Source organism: Cryptomeria japonica, chromosome 7 (genome assembly GCF_030272615.1).
Source record: "Cryptomeria japonica chromosome 7, Sugi_1.0, whole genome shotgun sequence".
NCBI classification, from domain to species: domain Eukaryota; kingdom Viridiplantae; phylum Streptophyta; class Pinopsida; order Cupressales; family Cupressaceae; genus Cryptomeria; species Cryptomeria japonica.
In genome coordinates this window covers 16,243,414-16,255,459 of record NC_081411.1, presented here as the reverse complement: position 1 = coordinate 16,255,459, position 12,046 = coordinate 16,243,414, and positions in this window count along the sequence as shown.

Sequence of the window (12,046 nt, the reverse complement as noted above, 5' to 3'; positions counted from 1 at the left end):
TCTGCCCCCACGACTTCCAATGTGGTATTTGGTACCGGTTTAGAGTTGTTTCCAATTTCGCACACTAGTGCAATTATGGGGAAGATTTGCAGAGATACACGAAAGATTTAAAAAAAATTAAAGGAATTAATATGGTTAGAGAAATAATTATTAAAATCAAGAGCTTCATCTATTTATAGACGATATTTGTTTCTTTCATCTTCAATTAGCCTTTGGTAGATAAATCGTCGGAGCTCATGGTAGTTAAATTCTGCCTCTGGTTTAGGTCTATAGGCTCATGCTGTATAATTTTGTATTTCCATTTCTCAAGATGGACACTCCTATCTGCTTGAGAAGCATTTTTGTGGAGGACCAGAGGGCCTTTTTGGGCTCCGTTAGAGACCCAACCCTCCAATCAGTCTGTAAGGAGGTTGGGATGTTCACTAATGAGGTTGTGAGGATGGTGTTGGGCAGAGAGTTTTTGCGAAATGAAAATAGATACCGTGTTAATATGGACGTTATGTCTCGATTCTTGGTGTCTCTTCTGGACCTCAGAGGAGATAAGGTGGATATGTTGTTGATGTTAAGGTGTTTAAAGAAGACTTACTTGGAGATGACGTTAGTGTTGTTGTATTTATAGAAGTAGGGGTGGGGATCCCTTGGGCGAGTGAATTAACCAAGCTTCTCCTCCCTAACCAAACAGTGGCCAGGCAATCGTTTCTTTTTAACCTAAAGGCGAAGCAGTTGACGCGTCGTAGAAAATGGGCACGGATTGGTAGGGAGTTTCCCTGAAAATGGTTTCTCTTGGATGACTTTCCAGACTACAATTGGCTTGAAGAATTCTCGCAACTTATAATGTTTGAAGAATTCTACATAGAGGGAGGGTAAGATTCTTAGGGTAAACCATGAATGTGTCCACTGTCTATGCCCTAGCCTCGACCCCCTAGTAGTTTTTTTTTTTTGGCTATTTCCTCGGAACCTCACTCATTCTAGCTTTAAATTTTTTTAGGGACTGTGACATGTAAAAATAGTAAATTTGTAAAACATATATATTAATGATAATTTGCAAATTTCAATTCATTTCAGTTTGCCTCTTATGGATATAAAAATACTTTCTATTTCATTTTATTATTTGCTGCCATCATGCCATGGCAGGCTACTTAGCATAATCATTACGTTTTGAAATAACTAAATAGTTATTAATTTGTGTGGATATAAGATTTAATTTTCACCATAAAAAAATAGCAAGTCTATTCTAATTTCTTCTCTAAAGTTAAAGAACAAACTCAATGTCACTTATGAGATGACCTTTTCTAAAAGAAATTTGAAGTGCTTGACAAAGAAGAATTTGAAAAAACATAATGTCAGGGATTGCCTGCAAGTGATAGCATCCAATAAGGATCGCAATGTCTTACCTCATACATTTTTTTGTCTATGAGCTACGTTATTTTAATATTTTGTTAAACAATGAAAATAAATTTAAAATTGTGATCTTTTTTATGTAATGTTTCTTCCTCTATATTTAATATATAAAAATAAATTGAGTTCGTTTCATTAATTATTTGTACATTGATTATCATTGATTATAAATTTTTTTTAAAAAGATGTTTACCTCGCAAAAAACAAGTGAATTAAAAGTCCAACTAACTTGTTGTAATATTTTTTGCATAATTTCAATACAAAAAAAAATCCAACTAACTAGGTACATGTATATTGAACACCAAAAATAAAGGCTATGGCCAATGGGACGATGAAGTGTCAGGTGGCGTAGCGTTTGGGTGGCAAAAATGTTATGTATAATGGGACTCACAGGAACTGACAACGAATATGCATTTATATTGCCTTATGGTATGCACATCACTGAAAGTGAATTGTTAACATTTAGCCTTTAGGCGGCTTTAATGTCAGCTTGTGCGAACGAATTATGCGGCTGAACTAGTACATGTGGAGGAATGATAGCAGAGTTTGTGATTAATGCCAACAGTCGTCATTGTTGGATGTCAGAAATTAAAATTGAGTGATAGGTGTTTAAAGGTTGGGTGGATTGGAATTCTTGGTATCATATTGTCTGCACTTGCAGCATTGTCTTGGGTTTCTTAAGCAACATAGAAGCCAATTTCTCCTTCCATACTAATAAGAAATTAGTCCCATTTCTTGGACAATTTATAGATAGAATGTTGAAAGGTTTGTTCTTGTTTAAGGATGAGCGGTTGTACGAGAGTGTGAAAATGTTGTTAGGAGAGGAAATTGTGTATCATCACTACAAGAAAAACATGGAGGCATATTCATTGATTATCGCTTGGGGTTTCCAATTTGAGGATGAGGTGGACAAGGTAAAAAATTCCCTGAGAGTTGTAATTGATTCAAACTACCTATTAAAACTAGATAGTGTGTGTTCTTGTGTGGTCCCAAAGGTGGGCATTGTTCCTGAGGTAGGGGTGGTTGGTCCAATGGTGCCGCTACCACTCATTCGATGGGCTGATGATGATTTGAAGGCAAGATGAAGAGCTCTTACTTGGTGCGGGTACCAGGCCTTCAAAATGTTTGCAAGGATGATGCAGTGTGATGAGTTTTTAATAGTCCTTCATGAAGTGGCACGTGCAAAGGTGGGTCGAGAGTTGCGGCTGAGACCCAAGACTACCCAAGCAATGAAAAGGCTCTCAGAATTCTATGATGACCCGGAGTACAGGTCATTTCTGGGCTAATTCTACTATGGTCAGTGGTGTTTGGTATTGTCTGTTTCTATCTTTTTGTACCATGTTTGTTTTCTACCCAACTTTGTATGTATGAGAGGATATCTGATAACAATTTTGGTACACCGAATTGGAATTATAGGGTTTTTGCATGTAGTAGGGTTTTATTTTTTGTTGGGAATGGGTTTTTTGGCCCTTGGGGGTGTTTTTTGCAATGGCAGAACTCTGGTGGTTTTACTATTTCACCTATACTTGCATATTTATAATATTATGGGCCGACTGTGGGATCTCTAAAAAAAAATTCAAACTTTCTCTGGAAACACGCGTCATTGAACACCGACGGCAAAGAAAGGTTATGGCCCATGGGACGATGAAGTGTCAAGTGACATGGCGTGTGGGTGGCAGAAATCCTATGTATAATGGGACCCACGACAACTGACAAAGGATATTGTCATCTATTGGATGAGCACAGATCAACGGCATAAGGTGTATTTTGGGTCTAATGTGGGAATGATAAACATTTTTTGTAAACTTCTAACGGAAGACTTCCATAAACGATAAACATTTAATTAAGTATAGTTAAATTCGAAATTTGTAATTGTATACTTGATTAATTGTAATAAGCTCTATTTCAGGAAGAAGTTGTAAAGGATTAAAACATCTTCAAAACCATTCTCGAAAAGTGATTCGTGTCTGTTGACGTGATCGAAAAATGGCAAAAGTCTTGGGACCCACGACAACCAACAACAGATACCATCATCCATTGGATGAGCACAGATCAACAACTTAGTGTGGATTTCAGCCCGAATGTGGGAAGTAAACACATTTGTGAGAGCTTCACCCGAAATTGAACGTTTTACATTTAATTAACTATAATTAAGTCTAGAAAGCTCTATTTTGGACGAAAGTTGAAAATGATTAAAGAGACTTCAAAAACAGTCTCGAAAAGTGACTCGATTTTGATGACGTGGCCAAAAAATGGGAAAAGTCCTGGGACCCACAATAATTGACAACAGATACCATCATCTATTGGATGAGCATAGATCAATGGCTTAGGGTAGATTTTGGCCCGAATGTGGAAAGTAAACACATTTGTGAGAGCTTCGCCTGGAATTGAACGTTTTATATTTAATTAAGTCTAAAAATCTCTATTTTGGGTGGAAGTTGAAAAGGATTAAAAAGACTTCAAAAACAGTCCAGAAAAGTGACTCGAGTCTGGTGACGTGGCTAAAAAATGGCAAAAGTCTTGGGACCCACGACAACTGACAACATATACCATCGTCCATTGGATGAGCACAGATCAACGACTTAGGGTGGATTTCGGCCCAAATGTGGGAAGTAAACACATTTTTGAGAACTTCACCCAAAATTGAACGTTTTACATTTAATTAACTATAGTTAAGTCTAAAAAGATCTATTTCGGGCAGAAGTTGAAAAGGATTAAAAAGACTTCAAAAATGGTCTGGAAAAGTGACTCGAGTCTAGTGACATGTCCACTGTCCTCAGAATTTAGACTGAAGAAATGAATGATTTGTCCTTCTGTGGCGAATAGATATTAATAATAATTTATAAAATTACAACATGATTCTAGAAATTTTGCCCTTTAGGTATTACTTTTAAAAAATTTCAGTGTTTTCAAAATAAGTGACTCATAATCATATTTCATTTCATCGACAAACTAGTAAATCCAGGGAGATTCAGAAATGGCTACTAGATTGAGGAATGCAATAGAGTCTATTTGCACCAATCTAGTGAAATAGAAATTTCGGGTAAAATCTAGAACACCTACATCTCGTGTTTTTGTTTTTTTTTTAATCTCGTGGTTCAATTTGAGGGTTATCATTTTCAGGCTTCCGCTTGTATCTAGCATTATTTTGAACCATTAATAGTAACAACAATGGGGAAACTATTCAACAAAAAGCCAATTTGAAGTGAAAGAAAAATATACCTAACCGAACCAGTTAAAACCCCAGGTTTCACTGATGAATACCATGATATTTATGACCTTGCTATCCATAATAAAAAGTGTATCATAGAAATTAGATATGTATTATCTAATAAGAAGGGCGATCTAGATAGAGAAAAATTTACTATTTTCAACACAATGTTAAAACAAAGAACAAATAAAATTGCATCGTGGGATGTTGGATTGGGAAGCATGGTGTTACCTGAAGTATTCCCTCGCTCTGAATTTGTCATGGTTTGCGTCAAAAATTATGATGAAGATAAAAAAGCAATTATCAATAAAAAATACCAAATAATAAATTCTAGATCCATAACCGAGGGAGAATTTGCTCGTTTGTTGAACCTAGGATTTGAAGCACAAAACTCAAACGTCCACGTTGACCTAGGAAAGCTGGCAGAGAAATATGAGAGTCTTGATCCAAGTCATAGAGATTCATTTATCAAACCTCTAATAATGTGTGGTACTCTGTTGGATCAGAATCATAAGCCTCCTTATGATTATAATATTTTTGTTCCATGGGTTCAGGATACTATTTCCTTGATGACATTTTGTTTGGGATTGGAAAATGATAGGGAAGTAGGTGCTAGCCTTCTTGAAATGATTTATAATATCCATTGTGTAATTCAACCAATAAGATATAATTTTGTTGAGCATGTTTTTCAATCCATGCAAAAACAATTACTAATGATCAAAAAAGGTTCCTGTAAGATATTTAGGTTCTCATCCTAATTGTGCTATCTTCTTCTATCCAAGTATCGTGCAATATTCGAGACCAACAATATTCACATTGTGAACTATAAGATTGATGAGAAGACTCGGAACAGAACAGCATGTCCAATATATGAATGGACACTTAAAATAAGGATGCATGATAACAAAAAGAACTACAACCATTTTGCAGACCTCTTTTTGGCACCAATGTATAATGAAATTACAAGCACTCCAATGCCTAGATTGTCTATGTCTTGTAGAGATTGCATTCAACTCAGAAGTCAAATACCATTGGCTGACTAGTTCTTCATGGAAGAATACATGGTGTTAAGGTTCTACGGATCAACAGTAAAACCCTACATACTTCCAATACATGTGACAAAGAGGGTATTTGCATTGAAATATGTACGACAGTTGGACAGCACAGATAGGCACTTTCATGGTCAGCAAAAGAAGAGCATATTTTGGTTAGATGCAATGACAGTCCCAAAGACACTGAGAGGGGGGGTGAATCAATGTCTAACCGGTTAATAGAATATTTAAACTTATTTATAACTTTTCAATCCAAATCAATGTACCGGTAAACAAGAAATAATGCAGTAAAGAGAAATAACAGAGATAGCATAAATGCACACCATAACACAGAATATTTTGGAGATGAAACCTAGTGTGGGAAAAACCTCGGTGGCATTTGTGACCCACAATATTTACTCGCTCGCTAATATGAATAAATATTACTTACAACATGGGCCTGCACATGCAGGAAGGCCAACAACCTAGAGCTCACTGCTCAATAGAAGAGTCTCACTAACTACAAAATGAATAATTAAATCCAATACAATGTACTACTCAAAATAGCATCTCTAATGCCTAGTTCAGTACCGATTTAAGCTCAGTCAGATACCTTAACCAAAAACCTTTCGTTGTCTTTGCATATACCAATAATAATAACCTATCCTTCTTTATTCCTTATTCAAAATGATCTATAAGATCTCATACATATATGAGTCTTTACAATACATCATGTCAGCTTACAAATAAATAATTACATTTACAATACAATTCATATAAACAAAACTTTGTCTCATGTCGGCTTGAGAGCCGGTATACTTCATTGTTAGTGTAGTCTAGATGTCGGTGAATGTGCCTGTCGGTGCCTATGTAGAAACTTGTTACTTGTTGGTTGCCATCAATGACAACATCAACCATATTCTCATATAGTGTAGAATGCCAACAATTTCCTTCCTTGCCTTTTTCATGTGGAGGGTTCACATTTGAGAGAAAAGCATTCAATGTGGCACATGATTTTTTGACAGTTTTTAGCTTTGGTGATGAGGGTCTCTGGTAGTATGATCCAATTGGTGTAGTTCAACCAAGGCTTAAGAAAAATGGGAACTCTTCAGCGTTATGTCAACATGAAAGTAAACCATTGCTAGAAAAGCTTAGAAACATGGACTCCTGGGATGAGGTAAAAAAAGAGATGGAGAAAATTGCCGTTGACAATAACATTTCAATAGAAGAATTGTCATCACAAATTATGACATTGCACACACAAGGACAACAATTGTAGGGGCACAATCTTTTCCTCATCCTTTATATCATATTTCCAAGAATTTGAACCTTAATGGATGACATAATCAACTTGAACATAACATAATCCTCACCAATTATGCTTATCCTATCGAATAACTACCTTTTAATAGACAATGGATTATTTTTGTTCTAATCTTTTAGAGTTTATTGTATTGAAGTGCAGGTTTAACAGTCAACAAATTGGTGCCTTCTTAAGTACTAATTGTGGTGCAGAAGCACCCAAGTGTATCTGCAATCGGCACCACCAAAAGATCTCTAGTCTGGTTCTTCGATTTTGGTTTTATTTAATTTTGTTTTCTTCGTTTTGTTTAAAGTGCTTGGTAGAAATGTTTGCCGAATGTAAACTATATGTAGAGTTTGGAACTCCTCTCAACCCGTGCCAAAATGAGAGCTTTGAAACAGAGTATGGACAGCTGTGGAAGCATAGACAGTGCATTTGAAACTGATTGACAAAATGCCACAATGAATGTGATCTTGTGGATGCAATGATCGCAGTATATGCACAAAATGTATTTCAAGCATATCAATTGACAGTCGTAAAGACAAATTCCACAGCCTTTCCTAGCATGAAAGCATAAATCAGTGAAGAACTGATTACAATTTTAATTGATAGCTGTGCGCAAGATTCAATGAAAGGCCATTCATCGATGGCAAATTGATAAGTCATTTTTATGTGCTTAAATTAATTAGGAGAGACGTTACACGGCAGGAAGGAAGATGAAATAATAAAAACAAACCACAGTTTATTTGATTGCAATTAATCTAAGGATGAGGTAATAGAATCAATCATGATAAAGACTTTAGAATCTTTGTATACCATTCAGCTTCCAAGAAAAGAGGTGGGAAGTGCGAAACAAGAGGAAAAGAGAATATGTAAAGCCATTGATAGAATATGACTCAATAGAGCAAAGGCATATCATAAAAGGAGACAATGAGAAGAACAGAAATGAAGAGAGGCCATTAACATAATTATTATGTTGCAGATTTAAATGAATAAATTGTGTTTCAATTGCAATAAGGTGTTGAGTTAAACATGAGTCTCTATTCTTGTCTAGATGTTTGTGTTTTGAGTTTTGGTTGCGGGCAAGAGGATTGTCTTGCATCAAATTGTTTTCAATGTTTAAAAATAGACTCTTAAATTATATTGATGTGTTTCTATAGTGAGTATTTAAAATAGTTGTACTTCTTACTTTAAGATCATCTACAATTTGGGTGAGATGTACATTCAATTATCTTTTAGGATGGATAATCAATTTAAGGGTTCTAAATAGTTCGTCAAAGGTTAGCTAAATTGTATTGGAAATGGTAGGGTTGATTCTACAATCCTACAATCCTACAACAAGGATCACCTATCATCAAATATTTATCATGTAAAAAAATAGAAAAAGCAAAGCTACACAAGCCAAGAGATAATTGATAAAAAAAAAATTACCATGAATGTGAAAACTTCACAATTAAGTACGATAATGAATCCTTATAAATAAATAAAGAAAAAGGAAAAAGAAACCCTAGAGAAACATAAGGCGATGATGAAAATAGATAATGGCATGTATCCTTATCCTATGAGTTGAGACACAAAAATGAACATGAACTAAGTAAGCTTAAGTAATTATAGTAAAATTATGTTACTTTACCATGTCCTCTAAGTGCAACTTTGGGAGTAGCTAAAACCTCTAAACGACAAATGCAAAAAAATAAAGGATGGCTCCTAACAACTAGGCTTGATAGGAATCCATGAAAAAATAAAATATCTCTCATAACCAAAGAAAAAAGAGAAAACCTCATGGAAAAAACTCCGCCAAGAAAAAAAGATAAATTTACAAGTGGAACACTAAAAAGCCTCCAAAATAATATTCCAAAAAGAATATGAACATGAAGAACACCACTAAAGCACAAAGAAGATGTAAATTATAATCAAATGATGACTACTACATTACTAAAATTAAAGAGATTCCTCTAAAATCAAGGTGGTGATCATAACCAAGAAGACAAAATTCCACATCAATGCCCCCATCAATAGTATGCAAATAACAATTCGATGAAAAATCAATACAATAATTTGATAGTTGAAGATACGGATGACACATCTGTTAGGATTCCCACAAATACTGAGAGGGGGGGGGTGAATCAGTATCTAACTGGTTAATAGATTTTCTTAACTTAAAACATGTAGAGCATATTAATACTGTGTACCAGTAAACAAAAAGTAATGCAATAAACAGAGATAAAAACAACCACATGAAAAACACACCATAACACAAGGATTTAACGAGGAAACCCGATGTGGGAAAAACCTCGGTGGGATTTGTGACCCACAATATTCACTTACTGGTCAATAAGAGAATATTAATGCTATAAGAGGGGCCTGCACATGCAGGAAGGCCAATTGCCTAGAGCTCACTGCTCAAATACAAAATAGGAAGTCTCACTGACTTACAAAATGGATTATATAAATCCAGTGTCTTGTACTGCTTCAAAATAGCATCTATAATGCCAGATCCAGTACCGGTTTCTACTCTGCTTCTTACATAAACCCTTAACCTATAATTCGCATAATAGGTCTGCCTTATTTCGCCTAATTACATTCCTCTTTCTTACACAAAATGTTCTACAATGATCTCTCTTATATAAGAGTCATTTTACAACTTGCCAAGTCAGCCTACAATGATTTTACAATAATAAACAAAATATATTTCAACAAAAATCTTGTCGGCCTCTGTGCCGGTATGCTTTCTTTCACTGCCAGTGCTGGTGATCTGAGTGCTGGTGTAGAGTCTAATCTTGCTAGTGCCGGTGGAATGCCTTGCCAGTGTCATTGGATTGTAAGGTTGCCATCAATGACAAAACCTTCAATCACCTACAATGTCTCATTGGAGTGTGCATATGCCAACAATCTCCCCCTTTGGCATTGATGGCAACACTCATGAGAAAATTTCAAAAGTGTATTGTAATCCAAAAATGTGTACCAAAAATATATGAGCTCCCCCTGAGCAAATAAGTCTTTTGCAGATTATTTTCTCATACTACTACTCCCCCTTTGGCATCAATGACAAAGGTTGTCAAGGTGTCAATAGAGTTGTAGTTTTTATGTCTCAACCTTGTAACTGGGTGGTTACAATTTGAAAAAGATCCGCCAAAACCAAATTTATGCTTTCCATAAACTTCTTCCTGTCTTTTATTGTTGCCTCTCTTCTTTGAAATGTACCGGTGAGGTGCTGCAAATGCTCTACCGGTGTTTTTTGTCCTTGTACTAATGCCTCAGATATTTCCTTCCTCAAGGATGCTAGATAGTCCAGTCTTGGACTTAGTCTTAGTCTCAGATTTTTAGCCTTGTTTATTATTCTCTCCTTTTCTCTTTCTAGCTTCAGTAATTCTTCCTCAAAACTAGTTATCTTTTGCTCAAAAATTGATAATGTATCAGGTGAATTAACAAAATTGTCAGCAAGTTTATTTATTTCTTCTTGTACCTTGCTCATTTTCTTATCTATGTCAACTGTTAAAAAGTTTGTCTTGCAAGTATCTTTGTACAGAGTTTTAAATTCCTTCAATGAGTTGCATAGTTTCGGTAGAAGTGTGTCAAATTCCCTAGTACACTTCTTTATTTGATCCTCAAGGAGTTTTTGTTTTTCAATTTCTAATTTCTCTTTGAATGCATCTTCCTTTATTTGCTCAACTATCACTGTGTTGTCAATAATATACTTCAACAAAGTGTCAAGTTGACTCAAAGAATCCTTATTATCTATGTTGCATTTTGGAGTTATCATCTTCAAAATTGGGATTGTGTCATCTATAGATTTATAAGCTTGTGAACTACAATCAGTTATTTTCTTCAAAGAATCTAAAAGAACTTCAGTTACATTGGTTGATTTGTAACCTGCTGAGGAGGAACCAACATTTTGAATTCCGCCGGTGGAGGAAGTAACCATGCTTGTAGTGACCTCTGGTAGGTCAGTCTGTGTTTCCATTTCCTTAAGCAAGGGTTTTTGTTTCTCTCCTATTGCCGGTGGCACTGTTTCCACATGAACCTGTTGTTGTTCTGGAGCCTATTGCTCTGCTTGTCTCTCTATCTGAGTCTCTGTCTGTTTCCCTGTGCTATCATCTTCCACTTTTCCTTCAGTGTTATCAATGTTGTCAGTTGTCGGTGGCTCACTAGCCATGTTTGCTCTGATACCAATTGTTAGGATTCCCACAGATACTGAGAGGGGGGGTGAATCAATATCTAACCGGTTGTGTCCTTGTCTATTACAATGTTGACCTTTTGAGTATCAACATCCACTGTGTATAGTACCTCAAGATTAGGATTTGTATCCACTTGTGATACATCCATACTTTCATCTGTTGGTTGGTCTTTAGTTGTTGTTACCGGTGGAGTAATCAGAGGCGGTGGGGATAAGTTATCTTTTATTTTGATTCTAGGAGGTCCACCAACCTTTCCTTTACCCTTATCTTTGTCCTTTTGATAGACTTTGATAGGATTGGGGTTCCTGTACTTTTCCTGCTTTTCCTTCTCCACAAGGAACATATCCCATCCATTTTTTGTTTCTTCTATTACCTCATTTACTCTTCCTGCCATTAGTGTAATATATCAGTGTGCAGTAGAGAATACTGACTGGTTGGCCTTTGCAATTAGATCATCTATTTATTTTGGAGAGTTGACTGAGTGGACAGCAAGTAATTTTTCAATTTTGATTTTCTTGTCAAGTTCTACAACAGATTGTCTTCTTGCTTTCAGTCTCTTGAATAATTCATCTAGTAGTTCATCTACAACTTGCATCAAAAACTTCTTATAGATATCCAAGTGTAAAATGACACTGTTTTCAACTTGCTCTTTTTCATCTGTTGATAGTGTATCATATAATTTTTATATGTTCTTGAGTTTTTCTTCTTTTGTTATTTCATCCAACAGTCTATCAATCGGAGAAATATTCTGTTGAGTCCTTTTCTTCTTAGGTGTTAGTTTTTTCTTTGGGGTTGTCTTCTTTATCGGAGACCTCACAGCCTGTTGTTTTTTGTCTAGTTCTTCTAGGCGAGGGTGTGGATACCGGTGAAGGTTGTCTTTTCCTTACAACTCTTTTAAATTCAGTTGGCTTGTCACTCTCTGAAG